General features: G+C 35.9%; 1 pseudogene; it reads right to left on the bottom strand.

Annotated features, from left to right (window-relative positions):
- Positions 1 to 16,322: 16,322 nt before the first annotated feature.
- LOC133101390 (glyceraldehyde-3-phosphate dehydrogenase-like) lies at positions 16,323 to 17,319 on the bottom strand (annotated as a pseudogene).
- Positions 17,320 to 27,270: the final 9,951 nt, after the last annotated feature.

Below are 27,270 nucleotides of genomic sequence, written 5' to 3'. Positions count from 1 at the left end.
ACTTGGTTTGTTGTTCCTTTCTTACATCCCTCTGAACTCTACTTCCATTTATCACATTTCCTTGTCTCACTGTGACTTTCCTCCCTTCTTTTTATAAAAACCTTTGTGTTTACATTGGGCCTACTATATAATCCTGGATCCATTTTAAAATCCCCAACTTAATCAGATCTGCAAAGTACCATGTAAGGCAACATAGTCACAGGTTTCAGAGAATAAGAAGGGGATACCTTTTGGGGAAGCCAGTATTCTGCCTAACACGTCAGATATGCTATTCTGGAGGAAAAGTTGTATGGATTTATATGTTGAATCCACCATTTATTAATTATAAGATTTCAAATAGGTTGCTAAAGTTGTAAGCTTTTGCTTCCAAAGCTATAAAATTGTGATCATAGTTGTATTTACCTTATAAGGTGTTTGTGGGAATAAAGTAGGAACATACATAAAGCTATTTGGACAATGGTTGACATACTGACCATAGATAATTTGCTATACTGGTGTTTCTAAAATTTAAGGAATTAATGATACCCTTTCAGGAAAAAAAATGGTGTCTTCAGTATTGATAGAATATTTAAATTATATTTATTGGGCTTCCCTGGTGGCACAGTGGTTAAGAATCCGCCTGCCAATGCAGTGGAGACAGGTTTGAACCCTGGTCTGGGAAGATCTCACATGCCACATAACAGCTAAGCCCATGCACCACAACTACTGAGCCTGGGCTCTAAGGCCCATACTCCACAACAAGAGAAGCCACCACAATGAGAAGACTGCACACACCTCAATGAAGAGTAGCCCCTGCTCACTGTAACTAGAGAAAGCCCATGTGCAGCAACAAAGACCCAACACCGCCAAAAATAAATAAATTAATAAATAGGTTTTAAAAAATTATTTTAAAGTAATAAAAAAATAAATTACATTTATTAAAATAGGTGCATCGTAAAGCTAGATATACTCTTCTTACTTATAACTCTAATACACATGTACAAAACAAATATACAAATTAAATAATCAATATAAAAAGTTCATATAATTCAACTTATTGATACCAATTTAATTTGGGAACTAATGCTATTTTAATAGAAATTTAAAAACTATTGTAACCTGAATCACATACTTGCTACTATGCATTGGCACTTTTTGGTAAGGCATTCTTATTTATGATAGCTTCATGATGCCTGAAAATTCTTACTGTTTTTCAAAATTTAAATTATTTGGAAGTTTTAATTAATAGAATGGGAGACCATTTTAACATTTAGGTTTCACATGGTCAAGCCTGATTATAAACATGTAAACAAACAAAAGCACTAAAGTCCAAATGGCAGTGTTCAACTCTGAGAGCATCTAGAAATACACTTTCCAGTATAGTAGCTATTCACCACATTTATTCAGGTTTAATTTATTTATATTTAATATTTTCATATTTTACTTTTAATATTTAAATTGTAACAAATTATTTTAAATAAAATTAAAAGTCTCAGTTCATTAGGCACACTAGTTCCATTTTAATACTTAATAGTGGGGGCAGAGTCAAGATGGTAGAGTAGAAGGATGCAGAGTTCACGTCTTCTCACAAGTAGAGCACCTACCAAGTGCTGGTGGGAGACCTCAGACATCTAAGGGATGGGAAGAATCTCTGCATGACCGGGTAGGACATGGGGGGCAAGGGGGGGGATGGAAATTGGAGGTGGGATGGGACTGGTGCCCCGAGGGGCAGCAGGGGGAGGGGTTCCCACACTCAGAAGGACCCACTCACTGTGAGGGAAACAATGGGGACAGGGAGAAACCTTTGGGGGATTGAGGGATCTGAGGGGAACATGGCCAGCATCTCCCCCACCCACTAGGGTGCCCTCCAGCCATGCGGTACTTGAGCCTAAACCCCGCCCCCCACACAAAGTTCTTTTCCAGCCACACAGGTCCTTAGCCTAAGCCATGCTCCCCTCTCCACCTACCCCCACTGCCAAAGCCTTTTCCAGCTTTGTTTTCTTTCTTTCTTTTTTTTTTTTTTTTTTGCTGTTGTGGCTCTGTTTTGGTTTGTTGTTGTTTCATTTTTATTTTTATTTTTTCTAATATATTTTATTTTTCTAATTTTATTTTATTTTTTATTCTTTGTTATTGTTTGGTTCCTTTTTGTTTGTTCCTTTTTTTTTTGCTGGGCTGTGTGGCCTGCAGCGTCTTGGTTCCTAGGCCAGTAGCTGAGCCTGAGCTTCTGTGGTGGTAACACAGAGTCTAAACTGCTGGACTAACAGAAAAACCTCATACCCCAGGTGATATTAATCAGTGTGAGCTCTCCCAGAGTTCCTCATCTCTGCACCAAGACCCAGATGCACCCAACGGCCTGCAAACTCCAGTACTGGATACATCAGGCCTAACAACAGTAAGACAGGAACAAAGCCACACCCATCAAAAAAATCTTACAGACAATGAAGCAAGGTGAAAACCTACAAGATCAAATAAATGAAGAGAAATAAGCAACTTACCTGAAAAAAATTCAGAGTAATGATAGTAAACATGATTCAAAATCTTGGAAAAAGAATAGAGGTAGAAATCAAAAAAATACAAGAAATGTTTAATGAGGACCTAGAAGAACTAAAGAACAAACAAACAGTGATGAACAACACAATAACCGAAATGAAAAATACACTAAAGGAAATCAACAGCAGAATAACTTGAGGCAGAAGAAGGAATAATTGACCTGGAAGATAAAATGGTGGAAATAACTGCCAAGGAGCAGAATAAAGAAAAAAGAATGAAAAGAAATGAGGACAGTCTCAGAGACATCTGGGAAACATTAAATGCACCAACTTTCGAATTATAGGGGCCCCAAAGGAAGAAGAGAAAAAGAAAGGGTCTCAGAAGATATTTGAAGAGATTATAGTCAAAAACTTACCTAACATGGGAAAGGAAATAACCACCCAAGTCCAGGAAGTGCAGAGAGTCCCATACAGGATAAACCCAAGGAGAAACACAAGACATATTAATCACACTAACAAAAATCAAATTCAAAGAAGAAATATTAAAGGCAGCAGGGAAAAGCAACAAATAGCATACAAGGGAATCCCCATAAGGTAATCAGCTGATTTTTCAGCAGAAACTCTGCAGACCAGAAGGGAGTGACAGGATATATTTAAAGTGATGAAAGGGAAAAACCTACAACCAAGATTACTCTACACAGCAAGGATCTCATTCAGATTCAACAGAGAAATCAAAAGCTTTTCAGAGAAGAAAAAGCTAAGAGAATTCAGGACCACCAAAGCAGCTGTACAACAAATGCTAAAGGAAATTCTCTAGGCAGGAAACACAAGAGAAGAAAAAGACCCACAAAAACAAACCCAAAACAATTAAGAGAATGGTAACAGGAATAAATATATTGTTAATTACATTGAACATAAATGGATTAAATGCTTCAACCAAAAGCCACAGACTGGCTGAATGGATACAAAAACAAGATCCATATATATACTGTCTACAAGAGACCCACTTCAGACCTAGGGACACATACAGACTGCAAGTGAGGGGGTGGAAAAAGATATTCCATCAAAATGGTGAAAAGAAAGCTGGAGTAACAATACTCATATCAGATAATCTAGATTTTAAAATAAAGACTGTTGCAAGAGACAGGAAGGACACTACTTAATGATTAAGGGATCAATCCAAAAAGAATATATAACAAATATAAATATTTATGCACCCAACATAAGACCACCTCAATACATAAGGTAAATACTAACAGCCATAAAAGGGGAAATCAACAGGAACACAGTAATTGTGGGGAAATTTAACACTCCACTTACACCAATGGGTAGATCATCCAGACAGAAAATTAATAAGGAAACACAAGCTTTGAATGACAAAATAGATTAGATACACTTAACTGATATTTACAGCACATTCCTCCCCAAAGCAGCAGATTACACTTTCTTCTCAATTGCACATGAAATATTCTCCAGGATAGATCAGATCCTGGGTCACAAAATCAAGCCTTGGTAAATTTAAGAAAATTGAAATCATATCAAACATCTTTTCTGACCACAACACTATGAGATTAGAAATCAATTACAGGAGAAAAAAAAAAAAAACTTTAAGAAACACAACATATGGAGGCTAAACAATTCACTACAAAATAACCAAGAGATCACTGAAGAAATCAAAGAGGAAATCAAAAAATACATAGAAACATAAGACAACAAAAACAAGATGACCCAAAACCTATGGGACACAGCAAAAGCAGCTCTAAGAGGAAAGTTTAGAGCAATTCAATCTCACCTCAAGAAACAAGAAAAATCTCAAATAAACAATCTAACCTTACACTTAAAGCAACTAGAGAAAGAAGAACAAACAAAACTCAGTTAATAGAAGGAAAGAAAGAAAAAAGATGAGACCAGAAATAAATGAAATAAAAATGAAGAAAACAATAGAAAAGATCAATAAAACTAAAAGTTGGTTCTTTGAGAAGATAAACAAAATTGATAAATCTTTAACCAGACTCATCAAGAAAAATAGAGTGGGCTTGAATCAATGAAATAAAAAATGAAAAAGGAGAAGCTACAACTGATACTGCAGAAATACAAAGGATCATAAGAGACTACTACAAGCAACTATATGCCAATAAATGGATAACCTAGAAGAAATGGACAAATTCTTAGAAAGGTGCAACCTTCCAAGACTGAACCAGGAGGAAATAGAAAATATGAATAGACCAGTCACAAGTAATGAAATTAAAACTTCAATTAAAAATCTTCCAACAAAGAAAATTCCAAGACCTGATGGCTTCACAGGCGAATTCTATCAAACATTTAGAGAAGAGCTAACACCCATCCTTCTCAAACTCTTCCAAAAAATTTCAGAGGAAGGAACACTCCTAAGCACATTCTACGAGGCCACCATCAGCCTGATACCAAAACTAGACAAAGATATCACAAAAAAAGAAAATTACACACCAATATCACTGATGAATATAGACACAAAAATCCTCATCAAAATATTAGCAAACTGAATCCAGCAATACATTAAAAGGAGAATATGCCATGATCAAGTGGAATTTATCCCAGGGAGGCAAGGATTCTTCAATATATGCAAATCAATCAATGTGATACACTGTATTAACAAACTGAAGAATAAAAACCATATGATCATCTCAATAGATGCAGAAAAAGTTTTGACAAAATTCAACACCCATTTACGATAAAAGCTCTCCAGAAAATGGGCATAAAGGGAACCTACCTCATCATTATAAAGGCCATATATGACAAACTCATAGCAAACATCATTAACAATGATGAAAAACTAAAAATATTTCCTCTAAGATCACGAACAAGACAAGGATGGATGTCCTCTCTCACCACTCTTATTCAACATAGTCTTGGAAGTCCTAGCCATGGCAATCAGAGAAGAAAAATTAAAGGAATACAAACTGGAAAAGAAGTAAAACTGTCACTGTTTGCAGATGACATGATACTATACATAGAAAATCCTAAAGATGCCACCAGAAAACTACTAGAGCTAATCAATGAATTTGGTAAAGTTGTAGAATACAAAATTAATGTACAGAGATCTCTAGCATTTCTGTACACTAACAACAAAAGATCAGAAAGAGAAATCAAGGAAACAATCCCATTTACCATTGCAACAAAAAGAATAAAATACCTAGGAATAAACCTACCTAAGGAGGAAAAAGATTTGTACTCAGAAAGCTATAAAACACTGATGAAAGAAATCAAAGATGACACAGACAGATGGAGAGAAATACCATGTTCTCGGATTGGAAGAATCAACAATGTGAAAATGACTATACTCCCCAAAGCAATTTACAGATTCAGTGTAATCCCTATCAAATTACCAATGGCATTTTTCACAGAATTAGAAAAAATTTTTACAATTTCTATGGAACCACAAAAGACCCTGAATAGCCAAAGAAATCTTGAGAAAAAAAGATGAAGCTAGAGGGATCAGGCTTCCCTACTTCAACTATACTACAAAACTACAGTAATCAAGACAGTAGGACACTGACACAAATCAGAAATATAGATCAATGGTACAGGATAGAAAGCCCAGAGATAAATCCACGCACCTATGGTCAACTAGTCTATGACAAAGGGGGAAAGAATATACAATGGAGAAAAGACAGGCTCTTCAATAAGTGGTGCTGGAAAAACTGGACAGCTACATGTAAAAGAATGAAATTAGAACACTCCTTAACACCACACACAAAAAATAAACTCAAAATGGATTAAAGACTTAAGGGTAAGACCGGACACTATAAAACTCTTAGAGGAAAACATAGACACTCTTTGACATAAATCACAGGAAGATCTTTTTTTGACCCACCTCCTAGAGTAATGAAAATAAAAACAAAAATAAACAAATAGGACCTAATGAAGCAAAAACTTTCACACAACAAAGGAAACCATAAACAGGATGAAAAGACAACCCTCAGAATGGGAGAAACTATTTTCAAACGAAGCAACAGATAAAGGATTAATCACCAGAATATATAAATATCTCAGGCAGCTCAATATCAAAAAAATCAAAAAAACAACTAAACCAATCAAAAAATGGGTAGAAGACCTAAATAAACATTTTCCCAAAGAAGACATACAGATGGCCAAGATGCACATGAAAAGATGCTCAACATCACTAATTATCAGAGAAATGCAAATCGAAACTGGAATGAGGTATCACCTCACACCAGTCAGAATGGCTGTCATCAAAAACTCTACAAACAATAAATGCTGGAGAGGGTGTGGAGAAAAGGGAACCCTCATGCACTGTTGGTGGGAATGTAAATTGATACAGCCACTATGGAGAACAGTCTGGAGGTTCCTTATAAAACTAAAAATAAAACTACCATATGACCCCACAATCCCACTACTGGGCATATACCTTGAGAAAACCATAATTCAAAAGTCACATGTACCCCAATGTTCATTGCAGCACTATTTACAATAGCCAGGAGATGGAAGCAAGCTAAGTCCACTGACAGATAAATGGATGAAGAAGCTGTGGTACATATATACAATGGATTATTACTCAGCAATAAAAAGGAACAAATTTGGGTCATTTGTAGAGACATGGATGAACCTAGAGACTGTCATACAGAGTGAAGTAAGTCAGAAAGAGAAAAAAAATATTGCATATTAATGCATATATGTGGAATCTAGAAAAATGGTACAGATGAACCTATTTACAGAGCAGAAATAGAGACACAGATGTAGAGAATGGACAGGTAGACACAGGGTGGGAAGAGGAGATTGGGATGAATTGGGAGATTAGGATTGACATATATACACTACCATCTGTAAAATAGATAGCTAGTGGGAACCTGCTGTATAGCACAGGGAGCTCAGCTCAGTGCTCTGTGATGACCTAGATGAGTGGGATGGGGGTGTATGGAAGGGAGGTCCATAGGGAGAGGATATATGTATACATATAGCTGATTCACTTCATTTTACAGCAGAAATGAACACAACATTGTAAAGCAATTATACTCCAATAAGAAAAAATTACTTAATAGCCACACATGGCTAGTGGCTGCCATATTGGATACCATAATATTGAACACTTTCATTATCATAGAAAGTTCTGTGGAAAACACTGGTTTAGAATATAATTATATATTTTTTAGAATATTGTTAAAATTAAAAAAACAACAATTCTAAAATTTTTATAGAAAAACCTTTACTCTTAAAAGACATTCATGAACTCTAATGAGTTGAAAGACACTATGGTAAATGATAAGAGACCATAGTAGATGGTAGGACGTGAGTAGAAGGATTATTACTATCATGTTAACTGTTTTCCCCCAGTCTTAGTGCTTAATAAATACTTGTTGAAAGATTGAATCACCATTTTTAAAAGAAAGCTATGAATATAAATTATGTTTTAAAAGTATGAATTTCTTCACTCTTCAAACATTTATTCCCTCACACTCAGTAAGATAGCTATAATCAAAAAGTCTAATAATAATAGTAAATATTGGTAAGGATATGGAGCAATTGTAACCCTCATACACTGCTGGTGGGAATGTAGAATGGTGAAGCCACTTTGGGAAATAGGCAATTCCTCAAGTGATTAAACAGAGTTACTCTATGACTCAGCAATTGCACTCCTAATTATATATCCAAGAGAAATGAAAACCTTGTACCTGAACGTTTATAGCAGCATTAATCAGAATAGCCAAAAAGTAAAAACAAGCAAAATACCCATCAACTGATGAACAGATAAATAAAATGTGGTATATCCACAATGGAATTATAAACATTATAAACAATGGAATATTATTTGGCCATAAAAATGGATGAAATACTGATACATGATATACTGTGGATGAACCTTAAAAACATGTTAATCTTCAGATACAAAGTACATTAATATTTGCTTAGGGCTGGGGGTGGAATGGAGTAGGGGTACAGGGAGGGGATAAGGTAAAGAGCATGGAGTTTCTTTTTCAAGTGACGAAAATGTTCTAAAGTTGACTGTGATGGTTGCACATATCAGTGAACATACCAAAAGACATTAATTATACACTTTATATGGGTGAATTTATGATACGTCACTCACATTTTAATCAAGTTGTTGTAGAAAAAAGAAACTAAGAATTTCTGGGGAGTTGCCAAGATTGTGGAGTAGGAAGACTCTAGGTTCATCTCCTTTCATGGGCACACCAAAATTACAACAATTTACAGAGCAACTATTGATGAGAGAAACCAGAACACTAGCAGAAAAGATCTTCTACAACTAAAGATATAAAGAAGGCTGAGGTTGTGGAGAAAAGGAACTGTTGTACACTGTTGCTGGGAATGTAAATTGGGGCAGCCACTGTGGGAAACAGTACAGCAGTTCCTCGAAAAACTTAAAATAGAACTACCATGTAATCCAGCAATACCAGTCCTGTGCATATATCCAAAGAAAATGAAAACACAATTCAAAAAGATACATGCCCCCGAAGTGTCCATCAACAGATGAGTGGATAAAGAAAAATGTGATTTTATATATATACATATATATATGTATACACACACACACACACACACACAACGGAATACTACTCAGCCATAAAAATGAATAAAATTTTGCCATTTGCAAAAACATAGATGACCTTGGAGGGTATTATGTTCAGTGAAATAAGTCAGACAGAGAAAGACAAATACTGTATGTTATTGCTTATATGTGAAGCCTAAAAAAATAAACAAACTAGTGACTTAACATAAAAAGAAATGTATTCACAGATACAGAGAACAAACTAGTGGTTACCAGTGGGCAGAGAGAAGTGGGGAGGGACAAGATGGGGTAAGGGATTAAGAGGTATAAATTACTATGTATAAAATAAATAAGCCACAAGGATATATTGTACAGCACAGGAAATATATCCAGTATTTTACAACCATAAATGGAGTAAAATCTTTAAAAATTATGAATGTTGTACACCAGAAAGTTATATAATATTGTCAATCAACTATAGCTCAATACAGAGGGAAGGAAGGAAGGAAGGAAGGAAGGAAGGAAGGAAGGAAGGAAGGAAGGAAGGAAGGAAGAGAGAGAGAGAGAGAGAGAGAGAAAGAAAGAAAGAAAGAAAGAAAGAAAGAAAGAAAGAAAGAAAGAAAGAAAGAAAGAAAGAAAGAAAGAAAAAAGAAAGAAAGAAAGAAAGAAAGAAAGAGAGAGAGAAAGAAAGATATAAAAAAGAACCACAACAAGATGGTTAGGAGGGGCAGAGATGCAGCATAGTCAAGACTCACATTCCTAGGTGGGTGTCCCACAAATGGGAGGATAATGACAATTGCAGAAGTTCTCCCAAGGAGCAGTGGGAGGTGGGGGAGAAGGTAGTTGAGCACACATTGTGATCCCCAGTCTGGGTATCCTGTGCTGGAAAGATGAGTCCTCAGAATGTTTAGCTTTGAATGCCAGCGGGCCTTACTTTCAGGACAGCCAAAGGGCTGAGAGAAATAGAGTCCACTTTTAAAGGAGGCATACACAATTTCACATTCTTTGGGACCCAGAGCAGAAGCAGCAATTTGAAAGGACCCTGGGTCAGCCCCACCTGCTGATTTTGCAGAGAGGCAGGAGGCAACTGGAGATAACTTTAGGGACATAGACATTGGCAACAGCCATTTTGGGGACTCATTCTACCATGAGGACTTAGTGCTGGCAAGCAACATTTTGGAATCCTCCTTGTAGTTTATTAGTTCCAGGACGCAGCCTCACCCACCAATGGGCTGATATCAGTCTTGGGACTCCTGGGTCCTGAAGCCAGAGATCCCAGGACCTAGATCTACCCACCATATTGGGCTGGCACTAGTCCACGGACTCTGTCTCACCCACCAGTGGACAGGAACCAGACCTGAGATCTGTGGACCCCAGTCTTAACCACCAGTAGCAGATACCAGACCCAGGACCACTGCAGCCCAACCAGCCTGCCATATCAGTACACAGCCTACCCACGAGCAGGCCAACACCAGCTCTAGGACCCCAAGAATATTGCAGCCAGAGACCCAGGAACAAACCTCCATTTCCCAGTGAGCCAGCACTAGCCCTGGGAAGCTCTGGGCCCCAGCCCCACCCTTCAGTAGGCCAATACCAGTTCCAAGACACATTGGACCCCCAGCCAGCTGTCCCAGGATCCAGCCCCATGCACCAGTGGGCCAACACCAATTTTGAGACACTGTGGACCCCACAGCGAGTCATGTCAGGAACCAGTTTGACCCCCCAGGACACCGACACTAGATCTGGGATCCCCAGCCCCACAACCACGCACTCCAGAACATGGCTCCACCCACCAGTGAGCCAGCACTAACCCCAGGACACCGCTGGGCCCCTGTAGCCATCAGCCTTGTGACTTGGCCCTGCCAACCAGCAACCACCAGCCCCACACAAGGTAGGGCCTAGTGACCAACCAGATCAGAGGCTAACCATGCCTATCTGACCACCCACAGTAGTCAGCCCACCACAACAAAAGGACTCAAGCAGCCCAAACTGAGGGTATAAAGAGTGTAAAACTTTGGTGGCCAGTGTGCTATGCACTGGTGGGACACATAGGATATAACCTGCAAAAAGCCACTTGTCCCAGGCTGAGAAACATAACCAATTTACCAAATACATAGACATTAAAATGACAAATTAGGCAAAATGAGTAGACTGAGGAATATGTTCCAAATAAAGGAACAAGATAAATCCCCAGAAGAACTAAGTGGAGATAGGCAATCTACCCCATAAAGAGTTCAATGAAATGACTTAAAGATGTTCAAAGAACTTGGGGCCACAATCTCTTCCTGTTCATGGTTCTTCTGCCATTGCTTGTTGCTGGAACTGCAGTGGCCATGAGGATGGCATCTATCAGCCATTTGGATGCTCTTCCAATAGTCACAGGTCCAAACCATTCAGATGCAATCCTAGTGGAGGACTACAGAGCTGGTGATATGATCTGTCCTAAATGTGGCCTGGTTGTAGTTGACCGGGTTATCAATGTGGGATCTGAGTGGAGAACTTTCAGCAATGATAAAGCAACAAAAGATCCATCTCAAGTTGGGGATTCTCAGAATCCTCTTTTGAGTGGTGCAGATTTGTCTACTTTAAAAAACAAAAACACACTTGAGAGAAGATTAAATGAACAGAGTAAGAAGTTGGAAGTTTTCAACAAAGTGCTAGAAAGTACAAAGAAAAATCAAACAGAGATGAAGAATACAATAACTGAAATAAAAAAATACAGGAAACTATGTTTACTATCTTGTAATAACCTATTTTGGAAAAGAATCTGAATCAGTTTCACTGATTCACATTGCTGTACACCAGAAACTAACACAACATTGTAAATCAACTATACTTCAATTTAAATAATAATAATAATAGCAAATGAAAATACCTAGAAGGAATCAACAATAGATTAGATGATACAGAGGAACAGATCAGCAAGCTGGAAGACAGAGTAGTGGAAATCACTGAAACTGAACAGAAAAAAAAGAAAAAAGAAAAAAAAGAAATGAGGACCATTTAAGAGACCCTAGGAAAATATCAAGCCTACCAACATTCACATTATAGGAATCTCAAAAGGAGAAAAGAGAGAGAAAGGGGCAGGAAACATATTTGAAGAAAGAATAGCTGAAAACTTCCCTAACCTGGGAAAAGAAACAGACATCCAGGTCCAGAAATCACAGAGTCCTGAACTGGATTAACCCAAAGAGGGCCACACCAAGGCACGTTATAATTAAAAAGGCAAAAATTAAGGATAAAGAGAGAGTATTGAAAGCAGAATGGGAAAAGCAACAAGTTACGTAGAAGGGAACTCCCATAAGGCTATCAGCTAACTTTTCAGCAGAAAATCTGCAGGCACAACATATTTAAAGCAATGAAAGAGAAAAACCTACAACCAAGATACTCTACCTGGCAAAGCTTTCTTTCAGATTTGATGGAGAGATCAAATGTTTTACAGGCAAGTAAAAGGTAAGAGTTCAAAAATACCAAACCTGCTTTACAAGAAATGTTACAGGGACTTCTCTAAGTGAAAAAGAAAAGGCCACAACTAGAAACGTGAATATTATGGAAGGAAAAATCTCATCAGTAAAGAAAAATATACAATAAAGGCATAAATCAATTGCATATAAAGCTAGTAAGAAGGTTAAAAGACAAAAGTAGTAAAATCATCTATATGTAGGTAAGGAATATGCAAAACAAAAAGATGTCAGTAAATCAGTAAATGTTTGGTAGGGGAGTAAAAATTCAGCATTGTCAAAATGCATTTGGACTGAAGAGATTAGCAAATATATGCACCCCTGTGTTCATTGCAGCTTTATTTACAAGAGTCAAGATATGGAAGCAATTCAAGTGCCCATTGATAGATAAATGAATAAAAAAGATGTAACATATATATATATATAATATATATATATATATAATATATATATATATATATAATGGAATATTACTCAGTCATAGAAAGAATAAAATCTTTCCATTTGCAACAACATAGATGGACCTAGAGGATATTATACTAAGTGAAATAAGTCAGACAGAGACAAATACCACATGGTTTCACTTATATTTGGAACCTAAAAAACAAAACAAGTGAACAAACATAATAAAACAGACAGAAACAGAGTTATAGATACAGAGAACAAACAGGTGGTTGCCATAGGGGAGGGGAGGTGGCAGAAGAAAGTAAATAGGTGAGGGAGATTAAGAGGTATTAATATAAACTTCCAGTTACAAAATAAATGAGTCATGGGTATGAAATATACAGTGTAGGGAACATAGCCAATATTTATGTAATTTCTGTATGCTGATGTATCATAACTAGACTTACTGTGTTGGCCATCTGAAATGTATAGAAATATGGAAGCGCTGTGTTGTATATCAGGAACTAACACAATCAATTATACTTCAAAAACAAACAGACTCAGAAAAAGAGAACAGATTTTTGGTTGACAGAGGTGGAGTGTGGGGAAATGGAAAATTGGATGAAGACAGTCAAAAGTACAAACTTCCAGTTATAAGAGAAATGAGTACTAGGGATGTAATGTACAACATGAGAAATATAATTAACACTGCTGTATGTTATTTATGAAAATTGTTAAGAGAATAAATCCTGAATTCTCATCACAAGAAAAAAATTTTCTATTTCTTTAATTTTGTATTTATATGAGATGATGGATATTCACTAAACCTATTGTGATAATCATTTCATGATGTATGTAAGTCAAATCATTATGCTATAGACCTTAAACTTACACAGTGCTGTACATAAATTATATCAATAAAACTGGAAGAAAAAACTAGTAAGTTGTGTGCTGGAGTAAATATACTGATAAGAGATCAGATCTATCAATCTATCCATCTATATAATATATATATATCTTTTGTTTATCAAACTTTACATTAATGTATTAAAGATTAGTACTTTTCACATTAGCTCATTCCACTATGTTTATTATAAATAATGCTAAAGTTAGAAAGTCTGCCCTTTTGTGTAACTGAGTTAACATCTCCAAACTCCACTCTTATTTGTTACATCGTATCTCACATTATTGTTAAAAGGGACTATAGACTATACAAGAAATCACTATGTAAATTTGAAAGAAAATAAAATTTTAATTATTGGTATGCTACGGATTATGACCATCAATTATTAGTTTAGGATTATTTTGATTTATTATTCTCAATGAATGGGCACTGTCACAATAACAAACTTCTTGAAACCTAGGACAGTATCAAGGGTTCAAAACATGTTTGTTACTAATGTGGATGTCTTTGCATAACTACTATCCTCATTAAATCAATGTATTTCTGAAAAGTTATATACAAATTGAAATTTGAAAAATTGAAGCCTTCTTTAATTAAGCTAGGGTATTTGTTATATAAAGAAACTCTAACTCTGTTTTATTGTTGTAGTTGCTTTCTTTTCACAGAGTGAAATCATTACATAATTTGAAAAGTTATCCCCATGTTGTTTGTGTTGTAAATTTATATTTTTTAAATGTTTATTCTTAAGACTATATCAACAACAGTCTAAACATTTCACCTTTATTTTATTGTATAAGCTTCACATGTTGGCGTTTAGAAATCCTCCTATGATAGAAACAACTGATAGATTATTGGTGTCCTTGCTGGAAAAGTGAAATTAGTTTATCAACAATGAAATAAATGCACGTATCCTACTAAAGTAGGAAAATTTATGGAAAATATTTTATTATTTGACTGATTTACAAAAATTACAGATTTTATTGGAAGTCTCATGAATGTGCCTTGTGAAACATAATGAAATACTTTTATTTCTCTTGAGAATAATCTTATATAATACATTTGTGTTCCTCTGAATTTGAGGGGAACAGCCCAAAGCTGTGTGCTATCAAAATGCAAATGTAACACTATATTGCCAGGAACCTACTCTCCCCAGCAGGAAATATAGAACACAATAATTTAATTCATGCTGGAAAATGATGTTTTCCATTAGCACATATTTACTTTCAAAAACAAAATAAAGTGTTGACTTGGAAGTAATCAGTCCTCTTCTTTTAGAAGTTTCAATTTTTCTTATTTAGGGGGCAAGTACTTCCAAAATGTATACAAGAAATGGGTATATTTCTGTTAACTATATCAATTTTCACCAGATACAGTTTGATGTAAATTACCTTGAAAGATCAGTAAAGTGGGCATGACTGTGGACAACAAAACATGGAATATATAAACACTTTTGAGAACCAATGACTCTTAAAGAGCTGGTATGCCTCTCACTCGTCTTGGGCCTGGACTAATGTTGATGTCCTTGCAGAAAGTGATATATTAAAGCAGATTTCTGGCTACCATGGGAATTTAAATGGCCTATAAATTAATAAATAAATTTATATTTCTCTATAGTTTTCTTCTGAAAATAGAATTTAAATGCACTGCTTCAAAATTCATGCTCTCATACATACTTTCTTACATACTTTCTCACAAGCTGCTATATCTAAATGGAATATTCTCCCTCCTCCCACACCCTTTGTTTTTGACATCTAACTAAACTATATTGTTCTTTATTTTAAGTCGGAGCATCTTTTGGGAAGCTCTCTCTAACACTAGGAATAAATGATTCTACACACTAAGCTATTAGTGTTCCCATTTTCACAATGTGTTTTCAGATTTGTTCTTATACATTAATAAATCTCTCAAAGCAGAGATGTAATTATACTTTCTAAATAAGGCAATAAATTTGTGGTCATACTTAAAACTGTCATAAATCACTAAAGCTAAATTTTATTCTTCAAAATAAATGAATAATGTAAATTTGTGTGGCTGTGCCCTTGATTTAGTAGCAAGGAATTTTTTAATCACTCATTTGCTAATCAAAGATGTATTATAATCTTTGACAGAGTATCCCTGCGTTCCTTATTTTAACGACAGGATATATTTTAATGAAATATTGTTTAAGATGGCTGTGCAATCAACAAATAGTTATTAAATATTTACTGGGAGCATGTCAAGCACAAGAACTATTACTCAAGCTTTGCTAAACTACCTGTTTTCTAGACTGAATTAGTTATAGATTCTTGGGCAGAGTTGCACAGAGTTGGGCAAATGACTTCACAACGTTTCCTAGAACACAATCTATTCCCATCTCTTCAAGTAGTCCCTGATGACTTTATTTATTTATTTTTGACTGGGTACTGTGCACTTTATTGATGGCAAGTGGTAAGGTAGGGTTTCCTAAGTCCTTCTTCTTCTTCAGGGGTCTGGGATGGAAACTGTGTCAAGAACTGGAGATCCTCAGTGTGTTGGGGAATTGAGTTGGGGCAAAGACTCCCCAGCAGTAAGCACCTCTTTATTCCTCTCCTGTTCTCACTGGGGCTGGTGTTCCAGGGGACTCACTCCTTGGAGGTCATGTGGACCGTAAGGTCCACCACTTTATTGCTGTAGCCAAATACATTGTCATAAAATGAGCTTGACAAAGTGGTCATTGAAGGCAATACCAGTCCCAAAAACAAAGGTGGGAGAGTGGGTGTCACCTTTAAAGTCGCAAGAAACAACCTAGTCCTCAGTGTAGCCCAGGATATCCTTTAGGGGTTCCTCCAATGCCTGCTTCACCACCTTCTTGATGTCATCATATTTAGCAGCTTTCTGCACACTGCAGAGCAGATCCAGCACTGAAACATTAGGGGAATGGACACAGAAGGTCATGCCAATGAGCTTCCCAGTCAGCTCAGGAAGACCTTACCCACAGCCTTAGAAGCACCAATAGAAGCAAGGATGATGTTCTGGGCTTCCCCATGGTCATGATGCCACAGTTTCTCAGAGGTACCATCTGCATTCTTCTGGGAAGCAGTGATGGCAAGGACTGTGATCATGCATCCCTCCACAATGCCAAAGTTGTCATAAATGACCTTGACCAAGAGGGCCAAGGAGTTTGTGGTGCAGGAGGCATTGTTGACAATCTTGAGAGAGCTGTCATACTTCCCATGACAATTTCCCAGCCCAATTTCATCACAAACATAGGGGCATTAGCAGAAGAAGCAGAGGTGATGACCTTTAGGTTTAACGTGAGCCCTAGTCTTCTCCAAGCTAGTGAAGACACCAGTGGACTCTACAACATAATCAGCACCAAAATCACTTCATTTGATGTTGGCAGAATCTTGCTCTTGGAAGATGGAGGTTGTCTTTCCATTGAAGACATGCTTCCAGTTCTCAGCCTTGACTCTACCACTGAAATTGCCATGGGTGGAAGCATACTGGAACATGTAGAATATGTAGTTGAGGTAATGAAGGGGCCACGGATGGCAAACAATATTCACTTTGCCAGAGTTAAAAGTGCCCTGGTGACCAGGTGCCCTATTGGTCAAATCCAATTACTCCAACATTCATCATTGTGTCTCAGGGTCATGGCTTGACATGCAGAAAGATGTGGCTGCCTGTTGAAAAGAGCAGCACATAGAGCCTCAATCACTTTAACTACTTTTCTCCTTCTCAAACAAACTTAAGTGATATTATATCCTATGATAAATCCGTTATCTTTTATTTATTCATTCATCCATTCACAGAACATGTTACCTGCTATCTAGTATTTACATGATAATTTTTCACTGATAAATAATTTTAGCAACACTGTAAGTGCACTATATTACATAGCTTTACAGCAATAACAACCTCAAACAACATTTATTTTTCATTCATATTACCTGTAGGTAGTTGTGGTTTGGCTACTGTGACTCTCATTATTCTCATTATTCCCAGTAATTACATTCTACAAAGTCACCATGAATGCCGAGTTAGCACTTACTGAACTATTGTTTCAAGGGGACCTGCAGGCCTCTGGTCACAGCATTTTTGACAACCAAAATGCCATTTGAGTTATGTATGTTTGCCAAAATCCTTGTAAAATAAGTCAGTGTCACCATAATTGGAAATCTGCTTTTCCACATAGCCTTCTCCTATATAAGAGTTAGCAGGTATTTTTTTTTAAGTTTTTGCACATCCTCCTGACCTGCAGAACCTTCTTCATCTACAAGATTATTTTTCATGCTGTATGTCCTTTTGAAAAGTATGAGCTATAATATATATTTTTAGAGGCAACAGCCCTTTCCTTCTGAATAAAAAATACCCAGAGATTCAGTGACCTAGAGAAACTTGTTCTCTAAAACAGAACTGCAATTGAGAGGTTTAATGAATTGATGAATTATTGGTGCCCTTAAACTATCTCTCAGTAGATTCACTGTCCTAAGGTAGCATAATTATAGAGGTCTTCCTGAGACGGATAGAATAGATGAGTTTATGTTATCTCAGGCTATAAATAGTAGCTGGGACTTCCCTGGCAGTCCAGTGGTTAAGACTCCACATTTCCACTGCAGGGGGTGAAGGTTCGATCCCTGGTCGGAGAACTAAGATCCCACATGCCATGCGGTGTGGCCAAAAAACTTTTTAAAAATTAGCTAATTTTAGTTGAAATGATACCATTGGTATTCATGGGATATTTAGGTTTTCAATGTTGCCCTGGTAATCTATTTATTGTTGATATCACTGTTATAAACTTTTTTTGATATCTTAATACAAGCCAATAGTAAGTTGAAAGCCATTAGGTTTTTTACTGATTGCTTATACCAGGGATTGTCAAATTATTGTCAACTGAAATAAAAGCACACAGCATGAGAGCTGTGAGTTTCAATTTTATGTGAGGACTTCCTTAGGACTATAGCCCAGGAGACAGCCTCTCAGATTGCTCTGAGGAATCTCTCTGAAAGGGTGAAAGGGGAGGTAAGCATATATGTGATTTTGGAGAAGAGGTATGTGTAATAAAGCACAGATTTTTGTAGAAAGGTACTACTGTCACGAGGCACAGATATCTTAGTTAATGATTTTAAGATGCAAGAAATTGGTTCATAAAATTTTCTCCTGAAAACATGTAACTATCTGAAGACCTGTTCTACAAGTTTTCCCAGAGCACAGAGTGCCTCATTCCTGATCTGCACTCTGAACTCTTCCAGGGTGTATTGAAAGTCAGCAACTGTGGTGGCTAGTGACTTAATTCTTGAAGAACCAGATGGCAAGTGACATTCTTTGTTAGCAGTGCCCCCTCATGGTCAAAAACTCAACAATGGTTTGAACGATATTACATGACCATTTGTCCCATTGTACTAGGAATGCTCATTCTTAGGCCAGGATTTTGTTGATAGGCTACTCAATGTGCTATTACCAGAGTAGGCCCTATTAATTGATAGCCAAAAGTTCCTGGACCACCTGTCTTATTAGTCTGTTATGGTCGAGGAGAAGATTCCCTCTGGTTGCTTCTTCCCATATCTAGACTTACACTGTTACAATCATTGATCTCATTTGGAACTATATATTTGGTCAATCATTTCAAGCCACCTAGTCACCATTATTTTTATTGGCAGCCCAGTCACATGTTTGGCACTTCAAGAAACAACAATCTTGTAAAATAGGCAGAATATAAGTACTATAGCTAGCATTAATAATAGGATTATAAGTAAATATTTAAGCCAAGAATTTCCATTAGGTATGGCCGAGTATACCTCAAACTCATCTGGCCCTGTCTGTTATCGTTATCTTAAAAGTAATTATATATTGATATTGTTCATAAGGCACCCGGCCCAATTTCTTAGTGTTATTACATTTAATTTCTTAATGTTACTAGGTTGATTATCCTTAGTATGATTTAATTGTTCCCAACATAAGGGCCTTTAAACTTAAATGACCTGGTATTAGCCATATGAATCCATCCCCAAGTTGAGTGAGGTTATATTCTTTAACCAAAATTTAGCTCATTGTTCTGATTGAGCTTGAGTAACTTTAAAAGAAAATTCATATTTATGGCATGGTCAGAACAAGTACGATTCATTGGCTAAGTGAGGGGGTCTCATCTAGTAATATCAGTAGTGGCCTAAACAGAACTGTAACTTCTTTAGTCTAGGATAAATTTCCTAAGACAATCCAGTTAGAGTCTTAAAGAGGAGAAATCCACAAAGGTAGATAGGTAATGACCATAAACCCAACTACTGAATTAATTTTTAAACTCTGCATAGAATTTGTGCCCATGATAGAAAAACATTGATTTTCTTGCAAAAGTCCAAGATATTAAAAAAACATTAATAATCATACAGTTCAGTTCCGGCATCTTGGCAGGTCTGTTTACTTCTGATGTTTTCTTCTTCTTGTCCTGGTGTGAGTGTAGTTTCTCCTCTGAGCATTGTTTTAAGGTGAGTTTGAGGTCAGCAGTCCTCTCTATAGACCAGTCCAGTGCAGCATCCTTTCTAAGTGGTAAATATGAATCTAAAAGTCAATTTCCTTCAGTTCTTCTGTGCATGAGCTGGTTAAGAGTACCTGACAAGTTTCCTTCCATCTACTTTGAAGATAGTCCTTTAAATGATGCTTTTTCCAGTATGCATAATATCCTAATTGTAGGTCATGGGGCATCTGATCTTCATTCAAGGTAGATTACTGTGATAAGCTTCAGAAACAAACTCAGAGTGTCCTTTTAATAATTCAATTAAAATTTACAATAATGTAACACAATAACAAGGAGCTATCTAGGAAGTGAGTTTTAGGCAGTAAATACAGACCTCAGTTAACAACTAGAATTTAATATCCACTGAAACATAATTTTTCTCTCTAAAATTACCTTTGTTTCTATCAAATACAGCCAAATTAAGACTAATTTGTTTGCAGAAATAAATGTGGCTTCAATAAAGTTGGCCTGATTATTTACATAAGTATAATTGAACATATAAGAATTTTTAAAATTGGCTTTGCTGGAAATTTTATAAGGAATCTCAGATTGAATTTTTAAAAGGTCTCTCAAGGCCAGAAGGCCAGAGCAAGGACTTGCCATCAGATCCCACCTGTGATATCTAAAGATTTGGATGAGTTCCTCTCTTCTCTAGGTCCAAAAGTATCTTTAGATTCCTGCATCTGTTAGGAGTCTGCTTTCTGGTAACCTGAAAGTTTCCAATTTCTCTTCCAATTAGGTAGAGAGAAAAGTTAAATATTTCAATTCTGCTTACCAAATTTCTGTATGTCATAATTAGCTTCAGGGAGAAGGTTTCCTTACATCTGGAAAACACAGATTAAAAGCCAGTAATATTTCAAACCAAAAAAAAGAAAACATAAAATATATAAACAAATTCATCAGTTCACTCAGTCCTATGTAACTAATACTTGAACTTTTGTTAACAGTTGTATGAAGCCACGAAGATTTCCATTAGAATTCTTTAATTTCTTACCCAGTTTAGTGGTATGACCTGAAATTTATCAGAAACCTGTACTTGTCAAAAAGTTCTGTCTATATATCTTCTTGAAGATAAAGCATTTTTTCAAAGGCATCGGAGTAAAACAATAACTGTCTATGAATGACAAAAGACTTAAAATGACTTAAAAGGTAAAGAAAGTTTACAACCTGTAAAAAAAGCAAATCAATATTCTCGGAAAACTTTGTCCTCTTAACAGAGAGAAAACCCAATTCAGGTTTTGCACCACTTTACTTTTAATGTTGAAATTAATTTGCTCAAATTTATTTTAATCTCAGTCCTGACCACACATAGAATTCCTCTCTCAAGATTTTTTTTTCTCACAAATCTTTGACAACATTCTAGATCCATATTTGTTTGTCCCTTATTTTCTTTCCCATTTAGAAATAACTTGCTTTAGGACAAAATTACTTTCTTTATCCTTAACAAAATGCATTTCTATTTCTTATACCTTCTTTTTTTCTTGAATACAAAAATATTTTGCTTAGTAGCTTAGTAGTTTTAATTACATATATTAATTAGAACTCTCAGCTCTTTAAAAAAACATAACTTCTAGTGACAACTAAGAAGTAGGCAATTATGACCTGTCTTTTACATTAGCATTCTGTAGATTGGAAAACTTATAAATACTACTTATAATTTCTAAAAAGCATGTGCTTTTGTAAAGAAAATGTCTTGATGTGGCACCAAACATATTTATTAATAGTCCTAAATATATTTAGTTTCCCTGTAAAAGGAAGCCTATGTTCAGTAATTAATGTTCCCTATCTTATTTTATTTGGGAATGAACTAGATATTTAATAAACTGCCATCATTTAACTTAATTTATCAAAACTCTAAAGTTTCACATTACCAAATATCTGGATAGACTATTTTTTAAGTAGACATTCCTAAAACATAATTATTCCTAAAGAGTTTACCTAAAAGCCATATCTCACCTACATTTAATTTGCTTATAAAATTTTTATCATTCCAAGTTATTTTTCTTGCTGACAAATTTTACAACTTCTTATTTGACTTCTAGTAAACCTAGGTACAATTAAAGTGTTATACTTAATGCTGACAACTTTAAAGACATGTCTGTATTAATTAAACCAACAAACTTAAACTAACTTTCATACCAAATGATAATTTAATACTATATATTTCCCAGATCATTTGAACCTGAAATTCATTTAGGCTAGTTTCTTTTATATTTCTGGGAATTTATATAAGCACTTGATTTCTTTTAAGTCAATTAAATAGAACTCATTTACAAGTTAATTTTGGTAACACCATCCAGAGGTTGAGATATACCATATCTATAAAGTACACACAGATATATAGACAGACACAACTAGAGATCTCATAGCTTCATTTTAAAAACTTAGTCATGAATCAGGTATTACAATACAGAACTCACTAGTTTTATAAATAGCAGTTAGAATAAGCTAAGGGTAAAAAGGTGTCTTTTCCCTTTTTTTCTCTCAGTCTCTGGAATTGGATATGGTCTAGATAAGAGTAAGATAAGCTCCTGAGAGTCTTGATAGAACACTTACATCTCAAAGACACATGAAGATAAAAGCAAGCTCCTCCTAGAAGGGCCCTTTGGGTCAGAATTATGAAAACATTTTTTATCAAGCCAGCTTTCTCTAACTTAAGTGTGTATGCAATAAAAGACCCCCATCTCAGCTAATTTCAGGAGGATATTTCCTTTAATTCCCAAGTAAGTACTTGTAAGTATAATTTTTGTACATACATAAATGGGCTTGGGTGTTAGTTGGAAGGTGGCTTTCCCATGCCCCTTATTTAGAAAAGACATTAAGCCAGCCTCCCACTTAATCACCCAGTCCAGACCTCTCAGTGCCTTTCAACTGAGCAAATCCCAGTGTCTTTCAACTAGGCTTCCCCCAGGATCTTTCAACTGTGGGGGTCAGGTACCTGTTATACACTGCCAAATAAAACTCAGAATCATCACCAATAATCAGGAAATACAAGAACCAGGAGATGCTTAATAAAATTCTTCTGGACTCATGAGTAGGCAGATGGGTATAAGGGGCCCTGCTGTTACCAAGGCTCCAGATCCTCGTAGAGTTCAGGTGAAAGAGAATAGTCTGCACTGGGTCCATTCATGGTTGCCAGAAATGTCAGTCAACTGAAATAAAAACACACAAAGTGAGAGCTGTGAGTTTCAGTTTTATTTGGGGACTTACTGAAAACTAATAGCCTAAGAGACAGACTTTCAGATAACTCTGAGGAATTGCTCTGAAGAGGTAAGGGGGAAGGTCAGCATATATGTGATTTTGGAGAAGAGGTATGTGCAATCAAGCACACATCTCCATAGAAGGCTACTGCTGTCACAAGGCACAGATATCTTAGTTCATGCTTTTAATGCTTTTTTAAGTATGGGAAGATGCAAGAAATTGGTTCATAAAATTTTCTTCTGAAAACATCTAACTATCTGAAGGCCTGTTCTGCCAGTTTTCCCAGAGCACAGAGTGCCTCATTCCTGATCTCCACTCTGAATTTCTTTCAGGGTGTGTTCAAGGTCAACAACTGCAGTGGCTATTGACTTAATTCTTGTAGAACCAGATGGTCAGTGACATTCTTTAGTTGGCATTTTAATCTGTGAAACAAATGCTGCCTGACACTTGTTTTATAGATAAATTTTTACTGAATACAGCCATTCTTTTTTCTTTAAGTTTTGTCTGTGGCTGCTCTCACAGTACAACGGCAGAGTTGAGTAGTTACAAAAGAGACCATATGTCCCACAACATTGAAAATAGTTACTATCTGGATCTTCAAAAAATGTCTGTCTGTCAACCTCTGCCTTATACTCATGGAAGACATGTCAAAAAAAAAAAAAAAGAGACAACAACTAATAGTGAAACTAAGAACAACCAGGTTGGAAAACTAATATCCTTCTACAAAAATTCTCATATTTCCAGAGCTTCTTGTTTAGCTCAGTGGCACTGAATGTAAACTGATTACAAAGTTGCACAAGCAATTAGCACAAACACTTTTGTGATAGTAGAACATTTTACATTATGGAAAAAGTGTAATATTTTAATAACAATGTTATATTTTATATAAGATTGAGAAATAATATGTTTATGAATATGTTAAGTTGAAGCAAAATATTTTGATCAACCATTTAGCATGTTAATTATCTTTAATTCAACTATTTGAGTTTGACCAATTAGCCAACGTTACTATCTGGCTATGAAGTGGCTATCTGGGAGACAGGCACGTATGCTCATAAAGAATTATGCATAGACCTGTACACTTAAAAGAAGTGAATTTCATTGTGCATAAATTATATCTCAATAAACCTGATTTATTTTCAAAAAAAGATTCTATATTTGCATAGATTTTTAGATTGTAGTAATTAACGTAAGTCTTATAAAACAGTTCATTGATTGCCAGTATTATTGCTGTTAAATTAAGTGAATAGTTGGGACTGACATAATTGGTCCCATGGCATTAGAAGTCCAGAATAATGATCCATTAAAAAAAAAAATCCTGCCTAAAAAGCTGGTTACAAGCTTTGCCCATTGTATTGTAAGAATAGCACCGTATCTGCTTGCGAATCAGACATACATGAAAGTGCTGACCAGGATACCAAATGGCAGAGAGAAGGAACTCCTTCAATCTGCAAACAGATTTTATGGCTGCTTCTGCCTCATTAGAGCTAGTAGATGTCCATTTTCTGAGAAATTTGGTCAGAGCTTGCTTTCACTGCGATGAACCATCTGATGATGAGTTTGCAGAGGTGGAGAACTAGAACTCTCACCAGCCTCTCCCTACAATTGCAGAGTACCTATATACATGACAGAAAAAAATTCTGCTACTCACCAAAAAGCCAAATTAATTTAGGCTAGGTTTATAAATAAACTTTTACTCACAGAGCACTTAATTATCAGAAATAAAAGAAAGGGAAAATTTTAGACTGAGTGTTGAACATTATATTAAATGATGTTGGACAGATGGAAACACTGTATTTAGATATCTATTACATTAAATTTCTTGATTTACCAGGTTGAAAACAAGTCACCTTATGTATCTTCTGGACATAGCACAAAATTTTTGTTTTTTTTAATTTTTGAGTTAAATAATCATTTGTCACAATGTAATAGAGTGTTTCTCAAGCTACATATGATAAAAATCCGTTTTTAAAAGAATCCCAATCCATCATGAATTGATAATTTTATAAAATACAATAAAAATGAAAAACTAGAAAAGTGAAATGAAAGAAAAAAAGACATATGTCTTCTTTTTCAGTACTAAATTCCACAGACATACAATTACTCTATGACACCGCTATAAAAATTTATTTTTATTTCTGTACTTATCTGGTCATAATCCAGTTGTATGGGGATCCAGATAGGCATCAGTTGATAGACCACATTTTTAAGTACAAAGAGTTTTTCAAAATAAAATAAATTCAAAGGCTTATAAATTTTCCTTAAAAATGGGCACTATCCTTACCAGTCTGATTCCTGTTCCTCTGATTTAACCATCTTCCATTCTTCAAGCTGCTCCTTTTGACATTTAGCTCTATAAACTAAAATAACATGCTTATATTACTACTTCTTGATTTTTCAATATTAGACATTCTCAGTTGACTTCATACTATGAAATATGAGGATATAGTTTACTTGCATCCTTCACTTATATATTCTTCCCACATCCTCCAAGTAGAGATCTATCAGAATCTTTGCTTAAATTTATGGAACTGTTTAAAAGTAAGACTCTGACTGATGTACTGAAAAGAGGATGACAACAAATATCAAAAACTAAAAGCATAATGAACTACTTTGTACAGTAAAAATGTCAATTCTTTCCCCAAAATAGCTGAATAGATTCAATACAATACTAATTAAAACAGCAGCTGGCTTTTTAAAATATTTATTTATTTGTTTGTTTGTTTGTTTTTCGCTGCGTTGGGTCTTCATTGCTGCGCATGGGCTACTCTTCCTTGCAGTGCACGGGTTTCTCATTGCGGTGGCTTCTCTTGTTGCAGAGCACGGGTTCTAGGCACGTGGGTTTCAGTTGTTGTGGCACGTGGGCTCAGTAGCTGTGGCTCATGACTCTAGAGCACAGGCTCAGTAGTTGTGGTGCACAGGCTTAGCTGCTCTGCAGCATGTGGGATCTTTCCGGATCAGGGCTTTAACCCGTGTCCCCTGCATTGGCAGGTGGATTCTTAACAACTGCACCACCAGGGAAGTCCCCAGCAACTGGCTTTTTGTGGGAATTAATAAAATATAAATGGATATGTAATATCCAAGAGTATTCAAAATACTCTCAAAAAAGAACATAGTGGGAAAAAAATGCTCTACCAGTTACTAAGATATGTTTTAAAAATGTAGTAAAATAGTGTAATATTACAATGACAGACAAATACAGCAATGGAATAGAGAGTTTAGAAACAGACACATGCAAATATGGACCTTTCTTTTCTTCATTTGACATAAGTGTCACTGTAGAGAAGTGGCAATAAAATGGCCTTTTATTTTTATTTATTTATTAACATCTTTATTGGAGTATAATTGCTTTACAATGTTGTGTTAGTTTCTGCTGTATAACAAAGTGAATCAGCTATATGTATACATATATCACCATATCTCCTCCCCCTTGTGTCTCCCTCCCACCCTCCCTATCCCATCCCTCTAGGTGGTCACAAAACACGGAACTGATCTCCCTGTGCTATGCAGCTGCTTCCCACTAGCTATCTATTTTACATAAAATGGCCTTTTAAAATGTTGCTAGGACAATTGTTTATTTTTATGGAAACCAACTAGGTTCATATCTTGCATAATGCACTAGAATCCATTATAGGTGGATTGTAGATCTAAGTTTGAAAGGTAAATAATTGAGATTCTATAAAATATTATAGAAGACCTGACCTCAGAGTATATGGAAACTGCATAAATGGAAATTACTATAAAGGAAAAGACTGCTACATCTGAATACATAAATTTAGTAGTTTTGGGACTTCCCTGGCAGTGCAGTGGTTAAGACTCCATGCTCCCAATGCAGGGAGCCCAAGTTTGATCCCTGGTCAGGGAACAAGATCCCACAT

This window comes from Eubalaena glacialis, chromosome 11 (assembly GCF_028564815.1).
Source record: "Eubalaena glacialis isolate mEubGla1 chromosome 11, mEubGla1.1.hap2.+ XY, whole genome shotgun sequence".
Lineage (NCBI taxonomy): Eukaryota > Metazoa > Chordata > Mammalia > Artiodactyla > Balaenidae > Eubalaena > Eubalaena glacialis.
This window is presented reverse-complemented; position numbering and strand designations above follow the sequence as displayed.